Here is a 27710-nt window from a genome sequence, read left to right as displayed (position 1 = left end):
AGTTTAAATTAAAATTAGCTGGAGCAAAGTGGAACCAGGTGAGAGAAGTGAAGGGCCAGGTATTAAAATTTAAGGTGGTGCTCACTCTAAGGTGCAGAACTTGTACTTGCCCCACAAGGAGAGTGAGTGCCTCCTTAAATTATGCATCCTGGGGTTTTGCTTGCCTGTCCCTTATCCAGCTCTGGTTAAGACCCTGAAAAAATATTAATCATTCTTTCAAAGGTAGAACAGAACCTTAAACCAATCAGCAGGTAAACACCAAATGTTGCTCAAAATGGAGTGATTCCTTTTATGGATTTACATTCAGAGACTTCTAATCTATGCTTCATTAATTTTTTTGGTCCTACTTTCTTTTTAGAGAAATAAAAACATTTGAAAAATAAAGGACAATCCTAGCACAGTAATCATCCTGGAGGGACCAGGTAAGAGACCCTAACCAGTTTGGCCTTGGTTAAAAGGAGTTTTAGAGTCTTAACATGGTTTTGAATCCTGCTTCCACACTTTTGGGCTCTGTGATCTTGGATGAGAGATAGTTAACCTCATCTGGCAAATGAGGATGATTTTAATAGCACTTAATTCTTATTTATGTGTGTGTGAGAGACTTAAATGCAATAATGTATATAAACTTTTTTTTTAAAGATTTTATTTATTTATTTGACAGAGATCACAAGTAGGCAGAGAGGCAGGCAGAGAGAGAGAGAGAGAGAGGAGGAAGCAGGCTCCCCGCAGATCAGAGAGCCCTATGCGGGGCCTGATCCCAGGATCCTGGGACCATGATCGGAGCTGAAGGCAGAGGCCTTAACCCAGTAAGCCACCCAGGCGCCCCTGTATATAAACTTTTAACATAGCAACTGACTTACAGAAAGAATTCAACAAATGCTCGATATTATTATTGATATTATTTTTGTTATTATCATTAATTTAGAGTAAACACTTAACAAATAATCTGCCTTTAGCACTATAAATTCACTTATAGGATTCAAAATATGTCCTGAAATAGATTTAAAAATTTTCTCCCTTATCCTACTTTCACTTATTTTGATTCTTGTGAGAAACCAAGTGGAAGTTCTGTGGAATTGAAAGAGAAGGGGAGAAAAAAGGCAGAAAGTACAGGAATCAGAAGAATTATGAGATCAGAAGAATTATGAGACCTAGAATGAGATTAAATATAATTTGGATTTTGCACGTTCTTGAAAAGATGCTTTAGAGTAATTAATGATTATTTATTTGTGAATGTAGAATTATGGAAAGCTACTTTCTATATCTTCTGAAATAAAAATTAGTTTATATGTTCATTCACTTATAGTTTGGACAAAATGATTGCTAAGGATTCATATTATCAAGTCACTCTTTGAGTTCCAATCTTTCAACAAAAAAGACATGCAAAAGTAAATGGTACATCTTATTGCATTTTTTGAAAATTGTGGAAATATGAGTCTAAAATGTTTCAACATGAAAAATGTAGAAAATTATTAATACAGTGAATCATATATTATTTAAGAAATAGATGACAATATAAATATCATGCAGGACTTTTTTAGGAAATGTGTTTGATGCCTCACCCTTGGTCAACATCGTACGTATAAAGGCGCCATTTTGGCCTATTTCCTCAAGATCTTCAACCTCACCCTTTGTCTGATTCTGATCTATTTTAATGGTGTTCAAGGTGAATTTCTTTAAATTTTATTTATACTAATATGATGAAAGGAGATATAATAGTCCAAAAGAGTAAAATTTTATGTTCAACAGTCATGAGATGAGTCTAGTTTCAACAGTATGAGTTAACTGGTGGTAGGGAGGTTTGAAAATTTTCTGAACTTAAATTTCCCCTTCTAAAGAAAAAAGGATAATATTTATTTAGTAAAACTACTTTTAAGGTGGAATTTCAGGGCACCTGAGTGGCTCAGTCAGTTGAGTGTCTGACTCTTGATTTTGGCTTAGGTCATGATCTCAGGATCCTGAGATGGAGCTCCAAGTTGGCCTCTGCACTGAGCATGAAGCCCATTTGGGATTCTCTCTCTCCTTCTGCCTCTTCTCCAGCTCACACACACTCTCTCACTTTCTCTCTCAAAAATGAAAAGATGGAATTTGTAAAAGAATATAAAAATATTTGGCAAAATACTAGCACAAATTAAATGCTCAACCTTTAGTACCTACTAGAAATATTCTTATGTTATTATTTAATTATAATGAGGAATGTGTTCTCTGTCAGTCTAAATCCATGAACCACACAGATAAATATGACAGGTTTCCTACCTCAGAGAGCTCTTGGTGGAATGGCGAGAAGGCATAAGAAACAGATAAATAGATATTGATGAGGCAGCACAGAGACAAAACACCAGGCTAGACCCTGGGTTCTCAGTGAAAGCCTTCATCTAAGTTAAATCCTGAGGAATGAGCAAATATTACTCTGGGAAAGAAATGGGGCGTACATTGTAGCTGGCAGAGGAAACAGCATATGTAAATGCCTACTGGTGGTAGAGCAGATTGGCTAGAACAGTAGGTGAGGGTGAAGGACATACAAGAAAGGAAATGAGAGATAAAAAGAGGCCAGATCTCAAAAAGAATTTTAAAGTCAGGTCATGAAATTTGAACTATATCCCAGGGGAAATAGAAAAAGCCATTGAATGATTTCAAGGTGGAAATTGAGATTTTTACTTTAGAATATGTCACTGGAAATTAGAGAAGTTAGAATAGTCAGAAGACTACAATATTTTTCCCAATTACAACAGAAAACTGCCCTGAAATGGGGTCTTGGCAGGGAGTACAAAGTGGGTGGACTTGGAGAATGTTGAAAAAATAATGCCTTACTAAGACTTAGTAAATGAATCTGAAATACAATTCACCAAGGTTCTAGTCTTTAATGCTGATGAAACTATCTCACCAACTGGGTGGCTAAAACTGGTTATTTATATATCCCTGCTGATCCTGAATATATCCCTTTTGTCAATCAGAAGTTGAAAAGAAAGGAAATTAATCTTTTAGTCTCTTCATCTTTGGATATCCACATGAAATAAATTTTGAATTGGCTTTTCACATTTTACCATTTTCTTATAGTTAATTTCCATGGCTAGGCAAGTTAATTCCATTTCATTTCTTCATGTCAGCCATATTGGCACAGTTCCCAGTTAATTGTATGGTATCATCTTAACCTTCTAACATCATTGAGAATATTGGATTTGTAAATTTTAGCATGCTATTATGCAGCAGATAAAATTTTCTTTTATTATTTTTTAATCTAAACAGTTTTCGCTGACCTAATTTTCTTCATGTTTTCCACTTTCATTTGGAATTTTATTATTTCTCTTATGTCGTCCAACAAGCATCACTATGAGTGGAGGACTGATTGATCAGAATCATTTAAACTGACTTTTAGCACTATTTCACTCCTATTTCATCTTGAGTATTTCAGGGTCTCCACTCCGTAGAAAGACCCATATCAGGAACAAAGATTGATCTTGGAAGAAAAGAAAGAGAAATGAAGAGTTGGCATGTAAAGAAGGAAGCAAAAGTCAGTGAGAAGTGAGCCTGGAGAGGAGGAGAGGAGTTATGTCATTCAGGAGCTTATAGATCATGTTGTAAATTTCACGTTTTATTTCAAGAGCAAGTGGGGCAGAGGCATATTAGTATTTAGGGTTTTAAGCAAAGTAAGGATAAAATCCATTTTTCATTTTAGTAGGATTGTTCTAGATGCTCAATAGAGAAAGTACTAGAGACAGGGCCAAGTTTAAGTTAGGGAGACTTTCAAGAGTCTTGGAACAGTATTGTGTTAGTTCAAATAGGCTGTGCCAGTGGTTCGCCCTATGCTAGAAAATGACATAAGTTAAGAGATTCAATAAATATTTTGGAGTTGTCCTAGACAGGGCTGAAAATGCATGTTGTGTAGATGGTGAGGGAGAGTGATATTAGGTATGATTCCCAAGCTTCTCTACCCAGCACTTTGGAGGAAAGTGAATTTACTTACTCAGGTGGAGATTAGTTTGAAAAGTCTACATAATATATTATTCCAACTATACAATGTTCTGGAAAAGGGAAAACATAGAGCTAATAAAAAGATCAGTGGTTTCTAGGGATTCAGGGGCAGGGATAGATAAATAGAGAATGGGGGATATTTAGCACAAACTATTCTGTATGACACTGTAGTGGTATATGGTTCTGAGACACTCTTTGTTCTTAGACTTACCATTTGCTCTTGGTCATTAGCCTTGTTATTTACATATTTTATTATTGTTGTGCCAAATTTTGATTATTTCATTAATAATTACTTATAGATATTTAGACATGGGATTGTTAGCAAATTATTGTAGGGAACAACAAGAAAGGGGACGTATGGAGACATAGAAATAAAAGTACTAATTGATGAAAATCCCAGCTTACTGCAACATAACAGCTTATATCTACTAGCTAAGTAACCCCTCGTAAAGGATGTTTCAAGTAAAATATTTTTAGCTTTCCTGAACTCTCTATCATTTTTGTAGATCTTATTTATACAAAGAAAACTAAGTTTTTGTCTAGCATCCCATTTTTTTAAAAAGCTAGATATATATTCAGCAAATTTTGGATAGAGAGGGGATGGGGAAGAGAGGCTTTTACTTATTTTAATGAGTTAATTTTTTTTTGTGATCTAGGTTAAAATATAGGCCATGGAATACAGTGCTAATCAAAGTGTGTTCCATGGACTGTGGGTAGTAAGCAAATTCTATTACTGTCCCATGACAAGTAAAAACAAAACTGTAGATTAATTTTATAGAAATTTGCAGAGCAATCAGACATTGCTATGACACTCAAAAATATGATTGGTTGACTCAGTTTATTGAACAGGGTATACAGACCAGTTTCCATGAGCAGTCCTAGTGGGTTCTAGTCACATACAGGGACCATATATTGGTCTGTGATGGATTGCGGAAACACTGACACAACTTGCAAGATTCACTTTTTGGTGTCATCGGGATGCCAGTACTGAAAGAGATGCATGCCATCTCCATGGAAACTGAAGCTCAAATACAACCGAAGGTCTATGTGACTGTTAAAAAGGAATAGCAACATCATATGAACATGTTGTTTCAAGCAGAATAAAGCAATCAGTGGTTTCAAATATGGGCCTCAAATAAAAATTACAGGAATAAACTCTTGAATTGCAGGTGTTAATTTCTTATTAAGATGCTTTTATACATGGGCAACTCTATAGGCAGCAAGTTCCAGAGGAAGAGGAGCATCAGGGACTAGTAATATAGATATTGGTCTGCAGACCCATCCCTATTCTTTATTTCCTCTCTTGTATATTCACTCACCATTATCATCTTTGGACTCCATTGTAGAATTATACTTTTTTTTTTTAAAAACAAATACTGCTGATTTGACAACATGAATGTATTTAGGATCATGTCCTCAAGTCAAGTAATGACTTGGAATGAAAACTAAATTATCACTTTATATTTTGCTTCTTTTATTCTCAAAAATAAGACACAGGAACACTGAATGTCAAAAAAAAAAAAAAAGAGAGAGAGAGAGAATTGAATGTCTCTTCTGCTACTTACCACAGTAACGGGTTGCTGAACTTGAACAGGCACAAGAGTGGCTAGCTGGTACTGTCAGCTTTATTTTTCATTCTCTCCCACAGTTATATATATATATATATATATATTACAGCAGAAGAAGAGAAAGATCTCCCCTGCTGAGACCTCCATTTCAGAAACCACAATACTCACATCTGTGTGAATATATGAGGTCAAATGAATACAGGAGAAGAACAGGGATCCAGTGGCTAAATCAATAATGCCTGTTACTCCTTGTTGGCCAGTGAAACAATTTAATCATTTTGTTAATAGAATAGTTATTTTCCTTCCCCCAAAATCAATTAAATGCAACTGGAGTGTGGATTGTATGTTTTCATTAGAAACCAATTAATCCAGCTGTAATTGTTGAATTCTCCTGAGTATGGGCACAGACCAACACTTATTCTGTTTATCCACTGGTTTTTTTGAATCAGTGCAAGAGACTTAATGGCTTCTTAATTTAAAGTGCCATTATCCCAACTTTTATTTCTCTTGTTTCTTCTCCTTTTATTGGATGATCAGAAACACTCCAATGGATAAAATTTCTCTTATAATATTTACAGTGTGAAACATACCAGAAAATTTGGTGATGTCCCATCTGTGCATGTTCTTCTGAAGAAGTAGGAATTTTGATGCAGAATATCATAGAATGTTCACCTTTTATTATTTGTGAATACATAGTTTAATATGAAATTTGTTTTCTGCAACAGTTAAGCAGTGTGAATAAATAAGATTTTTGGTTGTATTCCATATGGCTTCAGAAGCAAAGTTGGACAATCAGGGAGGTGGAGATGAAGTGTTATTCTTTCAGCACATCCTCTAACAGAAACTTCTTTTTTTATTTTTAATTAAGGCTTTTTGGGGTGCCTGGGTCACTCAGTAAGATAGGTACCCAGCTCTTGGTTTCAGCTCAGGTCATTGTCTTGGGGTCCTGAGATTGAGCCCTATGTCAGGCTTGTTCCTCAATGCAGTGTCTGCTCATTCCTTTCATCATGCTCCTCCCCCCAATGCCCATTCTCTCTCTCTCTCTCTCTCATAAATAACTAAAATCTTTTTAAAAATTAAGTTTGGGGGTACCTGAGTGGCTCAGTGGCTTAAGGCCTTTGCCTTTTGCTCAGGTCATGATCCTGGGGTCCTGGGATCAGGAGGGAGCCTGCTCAGGCTCAGCAGGGAGCCTGCTCCCTGTGTCTCTCTCTGCCTGCCTCTCTGCCTACTTGTGATCTCTCTGTCAAATAAATAAATAAGTAAACAAGTAAGTAAGTAAGTAAATAAATAAATAAATATTAAGTTTTTTCATTTTAATTTCAGTATAGTTAACATACAGCATCATATTAGTTTCAGATGTGCAGTATAGTGATTCAACAATTCTATACATTACTCAGTGCTCATCATGATAAGGGTACTCTTTAATCCCCAGGGGCTTCTTTAAAATACTTGTTAAACATAATACCCTGAAAGAGTCATTTTAAGGATTATACTGAAATATATTTGATGAACAAGAAAATATTTGTCCTATATTTTATATTCTATATTTGGCTTATGGTCTACCTCTGAAAACATCTCTAAGAAATACATTTCTAAGAAATGCACAGAAGGTTTTGAATAAACAGATACCTGTACAAGAAAGCTGATTTTTCCTTCAGTTATGAAATTCCTGAGGGGGATAACCTTTAGCTTTCTAGGTGTTCTGGTTAAGTGAGGTTAGGCAAGCAAATTGTACAGTAATTATTTTCTATATCTGGAGAAATACTTCTGTAAGTGATATTTTGTCACCTTTAATTTTATACTCACTGCTTTCTAAGGATAATTGTTTCTCCACTGTAGGGTGTAACTGATTATTAGATTTATATTAAGGGTAAACTTTAATTACCCATAAACTATCTAGGAAAGCAGGTACATTTAAAAGGTTTAGAAGAGCACAGAAAGTGCTAAAGAGAAACAGAATTCTTAGACACATCAAGCTGAGGCACGTTCTTGGTGATGATTTGGGTTCATTTACTCCTTCATCAATTAGGAGCCCATTCAGGATTTTACAACTATACGAGAGCAGTCAAAGTGTTTCCATAAGCACTGGTTCCATTACTTAAGAAATATGAACATAAAATAGAATTGTGCATTTCCTTTTTTTTATTATTAACATATATTGTATTATTTTCCCCAGGGGTGCAGGTCTGTGAAACATCAGGATTACACATTTCACAGCACTCACCATATCACATACCTTCCTCAATGTCCATGACCCAGCCACCCTAACCCTATGCCCCCACCAGCCCCCAGCAACCCTCAGTTTGTTTCCTGAGATTAAGAGTCTCTTGCGGTTTGTCTCCCTCCCAATCCCATCTTGTTTTATTTTTTCCTTTTCTACTCACAAGGACCTGCTGACCTGCCTCTTAAATTCCTCATATCAGAGAGATCATAGAGATCAGAGAGATCAATTTTCGTTCTCTGACTGACTTATTTCACTTAGCATGATACCCTGTAGTTCCATCCACATTGTTGCAAATGGCAAGACCTCATCTTTTTGATGGCTGCATAGTATTCCTCAGTGTGTGTGTGTGTGTGTGTGTGTATCTCAAATCTTCTTTATCCATTCATCTGTTGATGGGCATCTAGGTTCTTTCCATAGTTTGGCTATTGTTTAAATATTTGGCTACTGCTTTAAATATTTGGGTGCATGTGCCCGTGCCCCTTCAGATCACTACATTTGTATCTTTAGGGTAAATACCCAGTAGTGTGATTGCTGGGTCATAGGGTAACTCTATTTTCAACTTTTTTGAGGAACCTCTGTACTGTTTTCCAGAGTGGCTGCACCAGCTTGCATTCCCACCAACAGTGTAGGAGGGTTCCCCTTTCTCTGCATCCTTGCCAATATCTGTCATGTTCTGACTTGTTAAGTTTAGCCATTCTGCCTGGTGTGAGTTGGTATCTCATTGTCGTTTTGATTTGTATTTCCCTGATGCCAAGTGATGTGGAGCACTTTTTCATGTGTCTGTTGGCCACTTGGATGTCTTCTTTGCAGAAATATCTGTTCATGTCTTCTGCCCATTTCTTGATTGGATTATTTGTTCTTTGGGTGTTGAGTTTGATAAGTTCTTTATAGATTTTGGGTACTGGTCCTTGAGCTGATATGTCATTTGCAAATATCTTCTCCCATTCTGTCAGCTGTCTTTTGGTTTTGTTGAGTATTTCTTTTGCTGTGCAAAAGCTTTTGATCTTGATGAAGTCCCAATAGTTCATTTTTGCCCTTGCTTCCCTTGCCTTTGGTGTTGTTTCTAGGAAGAAGTTGCTGTGGCTGAGGTCAAAGAGATTGCTGCCTGTGTTCTCTTCAAGGATTTTGATGGATTCCTGTCTCACATTGAGGTCATTCATCTATTTTCAGTCTATTTTTGTGTGTGGTGTAAGGAAATTGTCCAGTTTTCCCTACACCAGTTGTTGAAGAAACTGTCTTTTTTCTATGGGACATTCTTCCCTTCTTTGTTGAAGATTACTTGCCCATAGAGTTGAGGCTCTATCTGTGCTCTCTATTCTGTTCCATTGATCTATGTATCTGTTTTTGTGCCATTACTGTACTGTCTTGTACTGTACTGTACTTGTACTGTACTGTACTGTCTTGTACTATAACATCCAAGTTATAGCTTTGTAATAGAGCTTGAAGTCTGAAATTGTGATGGCAGCTTTGGTTTTCTTTTTCAACATTCCTCTGGCTATTCAGGGTCTTTTCTTGTTCCATATAAATTTTAGGATTATTTGTTCCATTTCCCTAAAAAAAATTGATGGTATTTTGATAGGGATTGTGTTAAATGTGTAAATTGTTTTAAATAGCATAGACATTCTCATAATATTTGTTCTTCCAGTGCATGAGCATAGAACATTTTTCCATTTCTTTGTGTCTTCCTCAATTTCTTTCATGAGTACTTTATTATTTTCTGAATACAGATTCTTTGCCTCTTTGGTTAGGTTTTTCCTGGGTATCTTATGGTTTGGGGGTGCAATTGTAAATGGGATCAACTCCTTAATTTGTCTTTCTTCTGTCTTGCTGTTGGTGTATAGAAATGCAACTGATTTCTGTGCATTGATTTGATATCCTGACACTACTGAATTCCTGTATGAGTTCTAGCAGTTTTGGAGTGGAGTCTTTGGGTTTTCAAAATAAAGTATCCTATCATCTGCAAAGAGTGAGAGTTTGACTTCTTCTTTGTGATTCAGATGCCTTTTATTTCTTCTTGTTGCCTGATTGCTGAGGCTAGGACTTCTAGTACTATGTTGAATAAAATTGAACATTTCCTGATGCAAATTACCTACTTCTTAAAAACGTGTTTTCAGTGAACATGGGGTTTTGTTTGAGAGGCTGGGTTGATGAGGTTGGGGTAATCACTACCAGCCCATGTTGTAAGTTATGTAGATGTTGGGACTTACAAGTTAAAATTTCCTTGTAATTAATTCTTCAAGTATTTAAAGGCAAGTTGTTTGGAGCACTGTTTTCTTATTATTAACTTGTTCTGACTTTCCTTCAAAAGGATGAAGTTAATGGTGGAGTTAATAAAAAATGGCAGATTTCATAGCTCTTAAAAAACTTACTTTCAAAGGGAGTATTTGTATATCCAGATTATGATCTGTCTGAAATATTAGAAGATCAGAAATTATGTGAATTTAAAATGAAGGTATTTGATCTGTATAAGCATCTCCCTCTCTGTAAGCCATTCATTAGCCTCTTGTGTACAGAATGAATGATATGCAGATATACAGATCATTAAGAGCTAAGAGGTTACTCTGACAATAAAAACATCTTTTGAATTCCAAGGATCTAGAATATTTTTTCCCATTTATCAGTGTTTTAAAGTGAAAAGTCCCTGTAGTTATTTTGTTAAAGGCACACATATATTCCCTTCTGACTTGGTGAACAATATCATGAAGCATCCTCCATTGATGGAATTAATAGTACTGGGTTGAAGGAAAAATGAATTGGAACAGTGAGAAGTATATCAAAGCTTAAAAACAGTAGTAATATGGTTCCTTGACCTTGGCACTATTGATAGTTTGAGTGGGATAAATTTTTTTGTTGTTGTTGTAGGTATCTGTCCTATGTATTGCAGAATGTTTAGCAGTATTCCTGGCCTCTAGATGTCAGTAGCATGGTACTGTCCAGCTGTGACAACCAATCACTTCTCCAGACATTGCCAAATGTCCTCTAGAGAAATACAATTGCCCTCACCACGCCTGCCTTAGTATGAACCAGTGAAGTAAAGTAAGAACCAACAGGAACACTAAAAATAGCTCCCTAAAGAGGACGGCCTTCAAAGAATGGCCAAGTTTAATGGATTTAAGTTTAATGTGTTTTTCTAAGCACTGCTCTCCTAGACAGGTATATTACAAAATTTTTAGCAGGCATAGAAGAAATACGTTTTCTAAACCTGTGTTATGGAATGGACCTGGTATTAAGTTGGTGGGTTGATATTGTAAAATTCTTAGTACTTCACTACAGGAGGGATTTAGTGTTATATAAAGATTTGGATAGCTTATATAGTATGCATGGCTTACACCTTGACAGAGATTCTGATTTACTCAACATGTAGCAATATCATTTGTGATAATCCTGGGATGGTCTAATTACATAGAAAATTTTCATGGTATCCCTCCCTACCCTCTGTTTCCTTATTTAGCTGCTGGGAAAGGAGGAAGGAGAGTCAGAGTAAAGAGGATAGAAGTTCAAGATGTACAATCTGGAAGAGTTTTTAGAGACAGCAGTGACTTTTAACCTCTTTTGCCTCCTGGGCTTCCATCTGATAGACAGAGAGTGCCTCTCTTCCTTTAAAAAAAAAAAAAAAAGTCATCTTATCACTCTCAATCAATATATTGAAAGCAAATCCTTCCCCCATTTGTTTCCGAGGATATATACAGCAAAGGCCATTAAGATAGATAATCTCCCTGGCTACAGAGACTTCTATAGATATGGGCTCAGGACTCAAGAAAAGTTGAATAAGAAACAACCTGATGTCTTTTGTGGGATGCTCAGAAGCAGAAGAAATCTCCTTGGTGAAATTGGGAAAGCAGTAGGATGACATGTGAGGGACTACAAAACAATGCATAGAAGTGAAGCAGATTCTTTGTAAAATCATTCAAGACTCTGGAGCCAAGTGAATCTGAAAGTAGCTGAACCCTTGGAATTTTCTGTTTAAAAAGTAATTCCCACTTTGTAACTCAAGCAATGCAGGTCACTTACCACCGAGATTCCTCCTTAGAAAAATATGTCTATTCTCATCGCCACCATCCCTTTTCACAGATGGTAGGACTGAGTTCGTGATCAGTATAAAAGATTTGCTTATGATCATATTTCTCTAACTACAATCTTCTGTAATGGAAGCTGAACCTATGCTTTAATATTGTTTGTTTTTCCAATCTTCACTTATAAAAGCAGACTAGCTTAGTCCTTAGTTTATATAATACCCAGTAAGAATTATTCATTGTTTTTTACTTACCAACTAACTATGTTGATTAGATGTACAAACCAACTTGAAATTCTGGCCTGAATTAGTTCTCCATCACTTCATTCAGAATTAAACTTTTATGTTTGCACATATATATGCACATAAAAGGAAGCATATCTAAAATATACATTTTTTCCCCAGGTCATCTTAATGACTCATCGTCTTAAATTTGATTCTGATTATTCTATTTATTGGGCTACCTAAATGGTGACAGGTAATTCTAAAATTTTTGTAAAGAGGATAGAGGTACAGTCTCATTTTCTCTTGAGTAATGTATAAATCTCTGATTTTTAATTTTCAAGTTAATTTTCTTTTCCACTCTATTTTTCCATGAGCACCATAAATTACAGAGCTTACAAGACACTTGCATCATTTTTCTTATGACAAATGCAAAGCACAATTATAATCAGAATATAATAGCATCAATATGTTTATACAGATGTTAAACTAAATTAATCGACTTCCATTCCATATGTCTATAAAGTAGCTTTCTCTTTTCTTCTCAAACCAAAGACTTTTATATTAGGGTTAATATTTTATATTAGGTGTTTTTAACCCTAATATAAAAGGTCTTTATACTTCTATATGTAATATGTAAGGCAATGACACCTCTTGTCATTAAAGTTGAGGGTTAAGGGCGCCTGGGTGGCTCAGTGGGTTAAGCCGCTGCCTTCGGCTCAGGTCATGGTCTCAGGGTCCTGGGATCGAGTCCCGCATCGGGCTCTCTGCTCAGCAGGGAGCCTGCTTCCCTCTCTCTCTCTCTGCCTGCCTCTCCGACTACTTGTGATTTCTCTCTGTCAAATAAATAAATAAAATCTTAAAAAAAAAAAAAAGTTGAGGGTTATGAAGTTAGAATTTTGTCTACTGTGGGATAACAGAAATTTAGAACACAGTCTGAGTTCTATTTCTTTATAATTTTATAATCATGGGCAAAAGTTATACTGACCAATAATGGGCGTGATTTCGTGTGATTATACTGGGTTGTATGAACTTCTGATCCAAAACATTCATCACTAAAACTACAAAATCTTTTTAGGAAACACCGAAATCTAAAACCCCATGAGAGTGTATGTGTCCATGCCTTACATAGTTCTGATGGTTTGGAAAATCTTGAGTTAGGTAAAAGAGACAATAGCTTTACTGAAGTGAGGGGAGTAAGGCAGATGGACTTTGGAGAACTTAAGATTTAACTTTATACCAATATTACCTCTTCTGGGGATTTCCAAAGTGAATGGTTCTATGAATAATAGGTCCCTGATGTCCAGGTAAGTTTCATGTCTTAACAGAAAGACATCTTCTGGCCTTCGGAATTAGAAAATGTAATCAGAAGCTCTAGATATCATCCTAGATTGTGTTAGTTTTTTTTATTCCTTAAGATTTTCTTGCCTTCTTAGAACTTTGCATTTTTATATAAATTTTAAAATGATGTATCAGCTTCTTTAAAAATCCCTTAAGTGAAAAATCAATAAAGAGAATTTTTGCCTCTAGTTGAGGTGGAGAAGGTTGCTAGAGACTTTACTCTTCCTGAAATAGAAAATCACTGGATTTTGTTTTGTTTAAAAATGAATAGTTGTGCACACAAAGAAACCTAAAAGAATTAAAATCCAGAGGGACAAAGCATACCTAAATAAGCAAGGGAAGGAGGAAGCTTTGATACAAACAGATTGAGGGACAGAGCAAATAGAAGAGGAAGTATGTCAGAGACAGACAAACTTTGTTGGATACAAGTGGGACCAGTAAAGGTTTTGATGAACCCATGTGCTGGTATGTTCATTTTAGTAGGAAGGAGCCCTCAGTGCAAAGTCAATCCTTGCTGCCAAGCCAATGTTTTACCTGAGAATTTTTATGAGTGAGCAGAGACAGAACACTGGCTTGACTATTTCAGCGCTAGGCCACCAGTGGTCAATTAGACAATGCCAGAGATCTCTTTGGGTCAAACCATTCTGATTAAGGCATTGGCTCCATCATCCATTATGGTAACCCTGACCAGCTTGTCTTGGGAAGTTAAATATCACTACTAGGACCATATCACTCTCTATTCTCATTAAAATTATGGCAGCAGTTAATGTCACTTCTGGGCTACAGGGAATAGTCACCATAGGATGGTCCCATAGAAGCTGGAACCATCCTCATCAATGTAAATCCCAGCTCCTAGATAAAGGGAGCATCTTTGGACCCTCTTAAAGGACATAATTAGAGAATGGCTGAGCAAGTCTTGCACAGTGAAAAATTTAAAGTGTTGAAAGAAAAAAAAAATCACAGTAGGATTCTGTATCCAGTTAAATTATACTTCAAAAGTAAATGAAAGACTTTCTCAGGCTAGTAAAAACCGAGGGAATTTGTTGTCAGTAGACCTACCTTCTAAGAAATGTTTTTAAAAGTTTCAGAGAGAAAAGATATTTACATAGGTAAGAAAATCAGAAGGACATAAAGCAAGAATGAGCACTGGAGAAGGAATACATGAAGGTAATATTACATATATTTTTTAAAGATTTTATTTATTTATCAGAAAGAGAGAGGGAGAGAGAACAAGCACAGGCAGACAGAATGGCAGGCAGAGGCAGAGGGAGAAGCAGGCTCCCTGCCGAGCAAGCAGCCGGATGTGGGACTCGATCCCAGGTCACTGGGATCATGACCTGAGCCGAAGACAGCTGCTTAACCAACTAAGCCACCCAGGCGTCCCAACATTATATCTTTTATTTTATTAATTGATTTAATTAAAAGTCATTCTAAGTAAAAGTAGTAATAATGCTTTGTTTTTACTAAAAAGCTATAAAAATTGACCAAAAACACCCTTCCTGTAATTAATAAGTGACTATAGAAAGTTTTCAGGATACAAGGTTAATTCATAACCTATAATATATAATACATAAAACACATAATACATAAAAGTAAATTGCATTTCTATATACTGGCAATAAACAATTGGAATCAGAAATTTAAAATAATACCATTTTCATTAGCACTAAAAAAATAAAAATGTTTGGGTGTAAATGTAACAAAATATGTACAAGATCTATATAAGGAAAACTACAAAACACTGATGAAAAAACTCAAAAATCTAACTAGATGGACAGATAAACCATGCTCATGGTTAGGAAAACTCAATATTAAGATGTTATTTCTTCCCATTGTGATCTGTAGATTCTATATAATCCCCATGGAAAGCCCATCAGATTATTTTGTAGATATTAAAAAACTGATTCTTAAGTGTTATGGAGAGGCAAAGGACCTAGAATATCTAATACTGAAGAAGAAGAACAAAGTCAAAAGACTAACACTACTGGACTTCAAGACTTACTGTAAAGTGATAATAGTCAAAACAGCATTATATTGGCAAAATAATACACAAATAGATCATTATTTAAGTGTTCTTAAACAAGAACCCTGATATAAATAATAAAGAGAATCCAGATATAGACCCATACACATACAGCCAACTCTTCATTGGCAAAGGAGAAAAAAAATCAGTGAAGATCAGATAGTTTTTCAACAATTGGGTAGGAATAATTAGACAACCACGTGCAAAAAGAAAAAAAAATCTAGACACAATTCACAAAATTAGCTAAAAGTGGATAATAGACATAAATGTAAAATGTGAAACTATTAAACTTCTAGAGAATAACAGGAAAAATCTGTAAATGACCTTGAATTTGGTAACGATTTTTTTAGATACAATAACAAAAACATTATCGATGACAGAAAAAATTTGATAAGTTGAACTTTATTAATATTAAAAATGTCTGTTCTACAAAACACACTATTAAGAGAATTTTAAAAAACTGGTCACAGACTGGAAGAAAATTTTTAAAAATACCTATCTGATAGAATACCTGTTTCCAAAATATATAAAGAACACTTAAAACTCAAAACTAAGAAAATAAACAACAGAATTTTAAAAATGGGCAAAAGACTTTTACAGACACCTCACCAAAAAAAGATACACAGATGGGATGTAAACACATTGAAAGCATGCTCAAGTCATGTTATTAGAGAATTGCAAAATGAAATTACAATGCACTATTGCTATTACTGTATACCCATTAAAATGGCTTTAAAAAAAATTGGCATTACTAAACGCTGGCAAGAATTCAGAGCAACTAGAACTCTGATTCATTGCTGGTTAGGAAAAGCAAATAGCATAGCCACTGTGGAAGAAAGTTTGGCAAAACACTATTATATCATAAAATCCAGTAATCACACTCCTAATATTTACAAATTGAGATAAAAATTTATATCTACACAAACACCTGAACATTAATGCTTGTAGTAGTTCTATTCATAATTACCAAAAATAAATTAATAAAAAAAAGTAGCCTAGATGTCCTCTAATAGGTGAATGCATAAAGAAATTTTGTTATATCCATAATTGAATAATTGGATAAAAAGGAAATGAGATACCAAGTGACCAAAAGAATTGAGTTTTTGTTAATTCATGTTATTGAATAGAAGAAGGCAGTCTGATTTCTGTACATTGATTTTGTATCCTGCCACATTACTGAATTGCTGTATGAGTTCTAGTAGTTTGGGGGTGAAGTCTTTTGAGTTTTCCATATAAAGTATCATGTCATCTATGAAGAGAGAGAGTTTGACTTCTTCACTGCCACTTTGAATACCCCTTATTTCTTTTTGTTGTCTGATTGCTGTTGCTAGGACTTCTAGTACTATGATGAACAAGAGTGGTGAGAGTAGACATCCTTGTTGTGTTCCTGATCTCAAAAGGAAGGCTGTCAGCTTTTCCCCATTGAGGATGATATTTGCTGTGGGTTTTTCATTTTTTATACACTAACAATGAGAATATAGAAAGGGAAATTAGAGAACCATAAGATACCTTGGAATAAACCTAACCAAAGAGGTAAAAGATCTGTACACCAGGAACTACAGAACACTTATTGAAAGAAATTGAAGAAGACACGAAAAGATGGAAGACCACTCCATGCTCATAGATCAGAAGAACAAACAATGTTAAAATGTCTGTACTGCCTAGAGCCACCTATACTTTCAGTGCCATCCCGATGAAAATTCCACTGGCATTTTTCAAAGACCTGGAACAAACAATCCTAAAATTTGTATGGAACCAGAAGAGACCCCGGATTGCTAAGGAAATGTTGAAAAAGAAAAACAAAACTGGGGGCATCACATTGCCTGATTTCAAGCTTTACTACAAAGCTGTGATCTCCAACACAGCATGGTACTGGCACAAAACCAGACACATAGACCAGTGGAACAGAGTAGAGAGCCCAAATATGGACCCTCAAATCTATGATCAAATAATCTTTGACAAAGCAGGAAAAAATATACATTGGAAAAAAAACAGTCTCTTCAATAAATGGTGCTGAGAAAATTGGACAGCTATGTATAGAAGAATGAAACTCGACCATTCTCTTACACCATACATGAAGATAAACTCAAAATGGGTAAAAGACCTCAACATGAGGAAGGAGTCTATCAAAATCCTAGAGAAGAACATAGGCAGTAACCTCTTTGCTATCAGCCACAGCAACTTCTTTCAAGATATGTCTCCAAAGGTAAAGGTAACAAAAGTGAAAATGAACTTTTGGGACTTCATCAAGATCAAAAGCTTCTGCATAGCAAAGGAAACAGTCAACAAAACAAAAAGGCAACCCACGGAATGGGAGAAAATTTTCTCAAATGACACTACAGACAAAGGACTGATGTCCAAGATGTATAAAGAACTCCTCAAACTAGACACACACAAAACAGATAACTACATCAAAAAATGGGCAGAAAAACAATCTGAGGGGTTTGAAGTGGTGGGGGGGTGGGAAGTTGGGGTACCAGGTGGTGGGTATTATAGAGGGCACAGATTGCATGGAGCACTGGGTGTGGTGAAAAAATAATGAATACTGTTTTTCTGAAAATAAATAAATTGAAAAAAATTTTTAAAAACAACAAAAAACAAACAACAACAACAAAAAACAAAACAAAACAAAAAAAATGGGCAGAAGACATGAACAGACACTTCTCCAAAGAAGACATACAAATGGCTAACGGAAACATGAAAAAATGTTCATCATCATTAGCCATCAGGGAGATTCAAATCAAAACCTCATTGAGATACCACCTTACACCAGTTAGAATGGCCAAAATTAACAAGACAGTAAACATCATGTGTTGGAGAGGATGTGGAGAAAGGGGAACCCTCTTACACTGTTGGTGGGGCTGCAAGTTAGTGCAGTTACTTTGGAAAACAGTGTGGAAATTCCTTAAGAAATTAAAAATAGAGCTACTCTATGGCCCTGCAATTGCACTACTGGGTATTTAGTACAAGGATACTAATGTAGTGAAAAGATGGGCCATCTGTACCCCAATGTTCATAGCAGCAATGGCCACAGTCACCAAACTGTGGGAAGAACCAAGATGCCTTTCAATGGACGAATGGATAAAGAAGATTTGGTCCATATATACAATGGAGTATTATGCCTCCATCAGAAAGGTTGAATACCCAACTTTTGTATCAACATGCATGGACTGGAGGAGATTATGATGAGTGAAATAAGTCAAGCAGAGAGAGTCAAGTATCATATGGTTTCACTTACTTGTGGAGCATAAGGAATAACATGGAGGATATTGGGAGATGGAGAGGAGAAGTGAGTTGGAGGAAATTGGAGAGGGAGACAAACCATGAGAGACTGTAGACTCTGAGAAACAGAGGGTTTGGAGGTTGGGTGAGCCTGGTGGTGGGTATTATGGAGGGCATATATTGCATCGAGCACTGGGTGTGGTGCATAAACAATGAATTCTGGAACACTGAAAAGAAAGAAAATTAATTTTTTTAAAAAGGCAGTCTGAAAAACTACATACCATATGACTTCAACAATATAATATCTGGGAAAGCCAAAACTATGAAGACAGTGAATTAGATCATTGGTAGCCAGGAGTTTTGGAGAGGGAGGATGAGTGAATGACTCACAGAGAATTTTTAAGGCAGTGAAATGACATTTATGGTTCTATAATGTTACATCCATGACATTATGCATTTGTCAAAACCCATAAAACTGTACAACACAAAGAGTTAGTTTTAGTATAAACCATGAACTTTAGTCAACAATAATGTATCAAAGTTGGTCCATTAATTGTAATAAATGTACCATGTAATGCAGGATGTTAATAAAAGGGAAACTGCCTCTGTGTGATGTGCTTATGGAGACTACTTCATAGTATCTCTACAGATTTTTCTGTATATTTAAAGTTCTAAAAATAAAGTTTAGTAATTAAAAAAGAAACTACTTCATAGAGTTCTTACAAATATTCATATATGTGCAGCATTTCAAATAGTTCCTAGTGTTTAACACTCAATAAAAGTTAACTTATATTATTATTATTATTATTGATATTAATAGTAGTAGTAGTGGATAGATCAGTTAACAGAACTGTGTTCCCTGAAAAAAATGTTTTTTTTTCTTTAATGTGTTCATGAACCCAAAAAGGGACAAAGTTAGATAAAATAAGATATCATTATTTACCCTGAAGAGAAATGTTTTCTGTACTACAACTAAACAAAATGGGAAAACAGCTTTCATATTCTGATATATAAACTGATCATTTCTATGAAATTTTATTATAGCAATTACTTTATAGTACAACTACAAAGAATTACTTATTTAAAAAAATCACAGTTTTCTGTATTACATTTTTACATTTGCCCGTATACTTAAAAAAAATCCGCGCAACCAAAACATACAGTCATGCAGTGCCTTTGTAAACAGTATCTTCTATTAAAATATTTTCCCAAACAGATTTAGAAAAAAAATGTCTAGAGGATGAAATATTTTCTTTTCCTTCACTTTTGTTTTTAGGATTTTATTTATTTATTTGAGAGAGAAGGAGAGTGAGAGTGGCAGAAGCAGGATCCCGCTGAGCAGGAAGCCTAACTCGAGGCTCAATCCCAGCACCCTGGGGATCATAACCTGAGCTGGAGGCAGATGTTCAACTGGTTGTGCCATTCATGTACCCCTTTTTCTTCATTTCTAAGAAAAACACTAAAAGAGCAATGTTGTCATTCATAAATCATCTTTTTCTTGTTTATTTCTCTGGGTCCAAAGTTGTGTAGAGTACCTTTATATCCAATGGTGCTTTGGGAGATATGAAAAATGTATAATTTATTAAGTGACAATAGAACTTCCCCAATAATCAGGTTTCGATACTTTTACATGTTTCTGAATTTTTCCCATGTGCTATATTTGGAAAGTATTCATTTTAAAGTGAAAAATCCATTATTTGTACAGTATTCACTTCTATGCCAACAAGGTTAGTTCACAACATACACAAGTAAATTTGAGCAATTTATTAAAGTAGTCATTTCAAGGAAAATACAACAATATTATTTGGTGATAGGCAAATGTTTCATTGGGTCACTGAACCTTTCATTATTGTTCGTTTCATGTAACATTTCTTCACTGATAAGAAAATTTAATTCTTAAAACTTATTTATTGTGGTAAAAAAGAATAACTTACTTTTAAACATTTTATAATTTTTTATAGTGAATGGACTTAAAATACATCATTTGTCATCATACCAAACCAATCCTTTTTGGATAATATCTGTGATATATAAACATTGTTTCAAAGATGAATTTACTTTTATAAGCCAAAATAATTTGGCTATGTCTATAGGAAGGAAGGGCCATACATGGCAGGCACATTTTGGAAGGTATTGGTTTAATTCATACTTCTACCTTTTTGCTCTAATTTTACACAATTCTTTGTCCCAAGCCACCTAGTTAATCTAAAAGTGATAAAATGATTAGCCAAAATCACCAGAAGAAATCCAGATAGAGTAGAAGTAAAAACTGGTCCAGTCCTATTTGATTCAAAGATGTCAAAGCTTAAAGCGTTAAAAAATATTTTCTAAGCATAATTTTGGCCTATAGACTTAGTCCTCATAACTTTTTTTTTTTAGAATTTTTTTTCAATTTATTTATTTTCAGAAAAACATTATTCATTATTTTTTCACCACACCCAGTGCTCCATGCAAGCCGTGCCCTCTATAATACCCACCACCTGGTACCCCAACCTCCCACCCCCCGCCACTTCAAACCCCTCAGATTGTTTTTCAGAGTCCATAGTCTCTCATGGTTCACCTCCCCTTCCAATTTACCCAAATTCCCTACTCCTCTCTAACGCCCCTTGTCCTCCATGCTATTTGTTATGCTCCACAAATAAGTGAAACCATATGATAATTGACTCTCTCTGCTTGACTTATTTCACTCAGCATAATCTCTTCCAGTCCCGTCCATGTTGCTACAAAAGTTGGGTATTCATCCTTTCTGATGGAGGCATAATACTCCATAGTGTATATGGACCACATCTTCCTTGTCCATTCATCCGTTGAAGGGCATCTTGGTTCTTTCCATAGTTTGGTGACCATGGCCATTGCTGCTATAAACATTGGGGTACAGATGGCCCTTCTTTTCACGACATCTGTATCTATCAGGTAAATACCCAGGAGTGCAATGGCAGGGTCATAGGGAAGCTCTATTTTTAATTTCTTGAGGAATCTCCACACTGTTCTCCAAAGAGGCTGCACCAACTTGCATTCCCACCAACAGTGTAAGAGGGTTCCCCTTTCTCCACATCCTCTCCAACACATGTTGTTTCCTGTTTTGTTAATTTTGGCCATTCTAACTGGTGTAAGGTGATATCTCAATGTGGTTTTAATTTGAATCTCCCTGAGGGCTAATGATGATGAACATTTTTTCATGTGTCTGATAGCCATTTGTATGTCTTGATTGGAGAAGTGTCTGTTCATATCTTCTGCCCATTTTTGATGTGTTTGTCTGTTTCGTGTGTGTTGAGTTTGAGGAGTTCATTATAGATCCTGGATATCAACCTTTTATCTGTACTGTCATTTGCAAATATCTTCTCCCATTCCGTGGGTTGCCTCTGTTTTTTTGACTGTTTCCTTTGCTGTGCAGAAGCTTTTGATTTTGATGAAGTCCCAGAAGTTTATTTTCGCTTTTGTTTCCTTTGCCTTTGGAGACATATCTTGAAAGAAGTTGCTGTGGCTGATATCAAAGAGATTACTGCCTATGTTCTCCTCTAGGATTCTGATGGATTCCTGTCTCACGTTGAGGTCTTTTATCCATTTTGAGTTTATCTTTGTGTACGGTGTAAGAGAATAGTCGAGTTTCATTCTTCTACATATAGCTGTCCAGTTTTCCCAGCACCATTTATTGAAGAGACTGTCTTTTTTCCACTGTATATTTTTTCCTGCATTGTCGAAGATTAATTGACCATAGAGTTGAGGGTCCATATCTGGGCTCTCTACTCTGTTCCACTGGTCTATGTGTCTGTTTTTATGCCAGTATCATGCTGTCTTGATGATCACAGCTTTGTAATAAAGCTTGAAATCAGGTAAGATGATGCCACTAGCTTTATTTTTGTTTTTCAACATTTCCTTAGCAATTTGGGGTCTCTTCTGATTACATACAATTAATATGAGAAGAGAGAAGAACCACATGGTCCTCTCAATTGATGCAGAAAAAGCATTTGACAAAATCCAGCATCCGTTCCTGATTAAAACGCTTCAAAGTATAGGGATAGAGGGAACATTCCTGAACCTCATCAAATCTATCTATGAAAGACCCACAGCAAATATCATCCTCAATGGGCAAAAGCTTGCAGCCTTCCCATTGAGATCAGGAACAAGACAAGGATGCCCACTTTCACCACTCTTGTTCAACATAGTATTAGAAGTCCTAGCAACAGCAATCAGACAACAGAGAGAAATAAAAGGTATCCAAATTGGTAATGAAGAAGTCAAACTCTCTTCGCAGATAACATGATTCTTTATATGGAAAACCCAAAAGACTCCACCCCCAAACTACTAGAACTCATACAGCAATTCAGCAACGTGGCAGGATACAAAGTCAATGTGCAGAAATCAGTGGCTTTCTTATACACTAACAATGAAAATACAGAAAGGGAAATTAGAGAATCGATTCCATTTACTATAGCACCAAGAACCATAAGATACCTGGGAATAAACCTAACTAAAGAGGTAAAGGATCTGTACTTGAGGAACTACGGAACACTCATGAAAGAAATTGAAGAAGACACAAATAGATGGAAGACCATTCCATGCTCTTGGATCGGAAGAATAAACATTGTTAAAATGTCTATACTGCCTAGAGCAATCTTTACTTTTAATGCCATTCCGATCAAAATTCCACCGGCATTCTTCAAAGAGCTGGAGCAAATAATCCTAAAATTTGTATGGAATCAGAAGAGTCCTCATAACTTTTTGAAGGGTAAATACTTTCCCAAAGTGTCCAGATTTATTCCTGTAGTGAGATGGTCTATGTGAGCTTGCATCTGAATAATTAGCTGGTCTTACACAGAATCCTGGAGATTTTCCTGTAGAAATGGAGAGCTATAAATTGATGAACTACAGCCTGAATCATACAGATATGATTTTGCTTTAATGCAGGGTTTCTTTTTTTTAATATGAATACTGGATTTCTGAACTATCTCAAAGAGTTAAAACCTCTAAAAACTTTGAAGTAAAAATTGAGTAGGACACAGCTCCTATGTGGGGACATGGGCTTTCCAAGTTTTCCCAGTCCCAGACAGCTTTCTTCACATTTGGAGCTTCCTGGTTTGTGACTCATTGTCTAAATTAATCCTCATCATTTAATTTATTATTTTTTAAGATTTTATTTATTTATTTTACAGAGAGAGATCACAAGTAGGCAGAGAGGCCCACAGAGAGAGAGTGGGAAGCAGGCTCCCTGATGAGAGCAGAGAACCCCATGCGGGGCTCGATCCCAGGGCCCTGAGATCATGACCTGAGCCGAAGGTAGAGGCTTAATGCACTGAGCCACCCAGGTGCCCCACTCATCATTTTATTTATTTTTTTCCAGGTTTATTGAGATATAATTTGACATATAATATTATATAAGTTATATTTTATATATATACTATATATTACATATATAATATATATATTATATAAGTGTATGACTTGATAATTTGACACATGAATATATTGCAAAATGATTACCACAATAAGGTTAACACATCCATCACCTCACATAGTTTCTGTGTATGCGTGTGTGTGTGTGCGTGTGTGTGTATGTGTTGAAACTTTAAAAATTTACTCTCTTAGCATCCTTCAAGTATAAGATACAGTATTTTTAACTATAGTAACCATGCTGTATTCATCTTAGAATCTTAACCAAAACATATTCATCTTAGAACTGGATCCCTTTGATCACCTTAACTCACGTCCTCAACTCTGGCATCCCCACCTTGGGTCAGGCAGCCACCATTCTACATGGTTTCTATGATTCTGATGTTTTTATGTCGCATACGAATGATGTCATACAGTATTTGTTTTCCACTGCCTGACTTACTGTACTTGGCATAATCCCCTCAGGGCCCATTCATGTTAGCACACACACACATACACACACACCACATACACACTACACACACACACACACACACACACACACACAACTCATATCTTCTCTATCCATTCATCTGTAGATGGACATTTAGGTTTTTTCCATGTCTTGGCTATTGTAAATAAAGGTGCTATAAACATGTGGGTATGGATAATCTCTTTAAGATAGTGATTTCATCTCCTTAGGATATATATCCAGAAGTGGGGTTCTGGATCATACACTTGTCCTACTTTAATTTTTTTTAGGGGGGGCATCCATACTGTCTTCCACAGTGGCTACACCAATTTACATCCCCACCAATAGTGCACATGGATTCCCTTCTCTCCACAATTTCAATATCATTTATTATCTTATCTTTTTAAAAAATAGCCATTTTAACAGGTATAAAGAGATTTCTCATTGTGGTTTCACTTTGTATTTTCCTGATGACTAGTGAAATTGAACATCTTCTCATGTACCCATTGGCCCTCTGTGTTTGAAAAAACTATCTATTTAGGTCTTTTGCTCATTTTTTAACTGGATTTTTTTTTGCTATTGAGAACATGAATTCCATAAATATAGAATATTAACCTCTTATCAGATCTGCAATATTTTCTTCTATGGGTTGCCTTTTCATTTTTTGGTTGTTTCTTTTGTTATCCAATAACATTTTACTTTGAGATAGTCCCACTTACTTTTTTTTCTTTTTTTCCACTTTGGTTGCTTGTTATTTTTTATATCATATCCAAAGAAATCATTGCAAATCAATGTCAATGAATTTAATTCCTATTATTTTCTCCTAAGATTTTTAGAGTTTCAAATGGTATGTAGGTCTTTAACCCATTTTTAGTCAATTTTTTTGTTTGGTATAAAATAGGGGTCCAATTTTATTGTTTTGTATATGAATATTGAGTTTATCCAACACCATTTATTAAAAAAACCTATCATTTCCCCACTGAGTATGACTATATAAGCATGGGCTTATCTTTGGACTCTTGATTTTTTTTTTTTTTAAAGATTTTATTTATTCATTTGACAGAGAGAGAGATCATAAGTAGGCAGAGAGGCAGGCAGAGAGAGGAGGAAGCAGGCTCCCTGCTGAGCAGAGAGCCCGATGTGGGGCCCGATCCCAGGACCCTGGGATCATGACCTGAGCTGAAAGCAGAGGCTTTAACCCACTGAGCCACCCAGGCGCCCCAACTCTTGATTTTTGTTCCACTAGTCTCTGTCTGTTTTTATGACATTACCAACTACAACAATGTTGTTTTGATTACTAAAGCTATGTAATGTAGTTTAAAATCAAGAAGTATGATTTCTGCACCTTTGTTCTTTCCCAAGATTGCTTTGGGTTATCAAGGTCTTTTGTAGTTGTGTATGCATTTTAGAATTTTTTTCTATTTCTATGAAAAAATGGCATTGGAATTTTGATAGAGATTATATCAAATCTAAAGATTGCTTGGGGGTAATATGGACATTTTAACTATTAATTTTCCTATCAATAAACATGGAAATCTTTCCATTTATTTGCAGCTTTGTCAATTTCTCTATACAATGTGTTATCATTTTTGGTGTTTAAATCTTTCACTTCCTTGGTTTAATTTATTTTTAATTTTTCTGTTGTTTTCAATGCTATTGTGAATGGAATTGTTTTATTTCTTTTTCAGATAGTTTGTTGTTAGTCTATAAAAATGAAACTGGGACACCTGGGTGGCTCAGTGGGGTAAGCCTCTGCCTTTGGCTCAGGTCATGATCTCAGGGTCCTGGGATCAAGCCTGGCATCCTGTTGGTTTGGTATCCTGCTACTTTACTGAGTTTCCTGATTAATTCTCATAGTTTTTCTTCTGTGTGTATGCAGTTTAGGCTTTTCCATTTATAAGATCATGTCATCTGCAAACAAAAAATTTTGCTTCCCCTTTCTTATTTGAACACTTTTTAATTTCTTTTTCTAGCCTAATTACTATAGCTAGGACATCCAGTATCCTGTTAAATAGAAGTGGTAAGAGTGGGCACATGTGTCTTGTTTGTGATCTTAGAAAAAAAGCTTTCACCTTTTCACCATTAAGTATGATGTCAATGGTGAGCTTATCATATATAGACTTTATTATACTGAGTTATGTTCCTCCGATATCCAATTTGTTGAGAACTTTTATCATGAAAAGATGTTGAATTTTGTCAAATCCTTTTTCTTTGTATACTGAGATGAGAATATGACGTTATCTTTTATTCTGCTAATGTGATATGTCACATTTATTGATTTGCATGTGTTGAACCATCCTTACGTTGCACAGGCTGGCCTTCAAAATCCTACAGGCCACTATTCAGGCTCTCTGGTTGTGTAGGACCAGAGGCTAAACTCAATATTTGGGAGGGCTGTTGCTTTGGCTCTCTATCCGGACAGGAGGTAGGATATGGTTTGTGGCTATTAGGCACCTGCTGCTACACTTTTTGGAGAGGTAAAACTAGAAGCTATGCCCAACAGTTGGGCAGAACTGGAAATTGGCTCCCCTGCTTTTTGTAGGACAATAAAAGGGCTTCACGGCTGCTATAGCCCTACTATCCCATTGGATGGGATTCAAATCAGGCAGAGCTGCCAACTGAACTTCCCGGTCTAGTGAGGCTCTCACTGGGCTCTATAGATGAATAGTGTTGCTGGCTGGATCTCTGCTTGGGTAATGCTGAAAGTAGGAAGGAGTCAATATCTGAGTGCTGATTGCTGTAAGCCTTGGCACCCCCCTTCACCATCTGTGTCTGATCCCCAGTGGTGGAGAGTTGCAGAGTACTCCAGTGATTCCTGTGAAGTGAGACCCAAGTAGGTTTCCTAAGAGTATTCTACAATTCTAGGGAAGCTGGATATCCCCCTTAGGTCCTCTTTTTACCACTGGAGAAACTATGGGCTCAGGAAGGACTGCTTGGTGTTACGGTGTGCTAGCCTGGAGGAGGGACAATGTGATCAAAATATAGCCATTCCCCTTACCTTTATCATGTGGTCCTTTTCAGTCTCTTTTATACAAGAGCGTTCTTCAGTCTCCTCCCCAGTTTCTGGGATTTTCACAATGGTGTCTTGTCTCTGGATAGTTGCTAATTGATGATCTTCTTGTGAGGGGAACTGAAGTCAGGAATGGCTTATGTTGCCATCTTGATGATGTCCAGTCCTCATTTGGTAAATGAATAAACTGAGATATTCAAATCATGCTATAATTAAATGATAAAAATAAAGATTAAACTCCAAAGATAATCTCAAAATTTAACAATCATGAATA

This window comes from Neovison vison, chromosome 6 (genome assembly GCF_020171115.1).
Source record: "Neovison vison isolate M4711 chromosome 6, ASM_NN_V1, whole genome shotgun sequence".
Classification (NCBI taxonomy): Eukaryota; Metazoa; Chordata; class Mammalia; order Carnivora; family Mustelidae; genus Neogale; species Neogale vison.
This window is presented reverse-complemented; position numbering follows the sequence as displayed.